This window comes from Pteropus vampyrus, unplaced genomic scaffold (assembly GCF_000151845.1).
Source record: "Pteropus vampyrus isolate Shadow unplaced genomic scaffold, Pvam_2.0 Scaffold72, whole genome shotgun sequence".
NCBI lineage: Eukaryota > Metazoa > Chordata > Mammalia > Chiroptera > Pteropodidae > Pteropus > Pteropus vampyrus.
In genome coordinates, this window is record NW_011888853.1 from 4,372,065 (window position 1) to 4,373,586 (window position 1,522).

Genomic DNA, 1,522 nt, shown 5'->3' on the forward strand with positions numbered 1-1,522 from the left:
GAAGTGACCAAGACAGGGTCTGCCCTTGGGATCTCACTGAGAGATGGAAGTCACCTGGGACATGTCCACAGAGAATATCTGGAGGGCCATATTCGGTGGAGGCGGGGGGAGGTGTCCTGGAGGGCCATTTCATCGGAAGTGCCCCTTCCCCCTTTGGCCTTCTGCAGGACAGGTGGCAAAAGGCAGGGTGTCTCTCGCCCCGCTGCAGGGGACAGTGTAGGTGTGACTGTCCGGGCAGAGATGAGTCACTCTGCACTGTGTCTCGCGGCCCGGCCCTCACACCTACTTTTAGCCCGAGTATTGCCAGGAAGGGGCGGTCCCTCACTTAGAGCTCAGGGGCCACGAATGTCACCTCTGAAACTGGAAACAAAAGTAACCCACTCAGCGGCGGACTCTTCCACTCACTAGACTGTGGCCTCCAGGCCGAGTCGGGGCGGCCTCGTTACCCAATGCGTGGGTCCCATCGTGGCCGCGGCTGCAAGCCCGGGGATCCCACGGGACCCTCTCAGACGGAGGTGCTCCTGCAGGAGCTGCGGGTGATCTCGAAGCACACAGAAGGCTGAGAGCACCCACAAAAGCCAGCATCCTTCCCCGCAGGTAATCCTCATGTAACAGCCCTCCTGTGGCCAGGACCTGCCTCTTAATCACGCTGGGCTGAGACCAAACTGTTAAGTGAGCGTGCAGCCCTGCCCCATGCCATTCAGAAGCAGGTGCCAGAAAGATACCGGGCTGGGAGCAAACGTTTTTCTCTACGTCAAGTGGGAAAGCCACAGACAGTGGAGACTTGCACGATAAAACTTGAGATGATGGAAGATTCTTCACCCAAGCTATGGATTTAAAAAGAAAACCTGCCTCTGTGCCATGCTCATGGGCACGTCTGGGGCTCCTGGGAGCAGGTGCCCTCAGGGAAGCCGGCCTTGGGTTCCTCGGGGACATGCCTGCCACTGCTGTCACCCACGTCTCCCTGCACATCCCATCCTGTCATCTCAGGAGACGTTTACTTCTTACCTGCGTCCTCCCCACTGGGCCCTAAGTCCTATGACCCCCACGTGCATCACTCGCTGCTCATCTCCAGTAACTGGGGCAGCGTCTGTCCCTCCGTGTTTGTAAAGGAAAAACAGTGTAAGATCAAGTCAACATTTTCCAGGACAAAAAAAAAAAAAAAGAGGTGAAAACGGGAAGAAAAGGAATAACGGGGCCTTTCCCACGTCTATGTCCCAGTTTGGTGTTCGAGGCTTCCAGAAGCCCATCTGGACACCCGGCCCTTTGATCCAGATGGATTAGGGGTGTGGTTCTCTTTCTGGGAACAGATATAAAACAGAGAAGGAGCATGAGCCCAGGAAGAAGGCTCGCCGAGTCACATGATGATATGACACATGATGATATGACGGTGAAATAAATGGCACCCATCTGCGACACGGATGCATTCGGGATACTGAGTCCAAGGAAAGCTTCCCAAAGAACTCACACACTAGAGCATCCTTTTTATAAAGTTCAAACTGAACAGCAGCGTTCAGAGTGT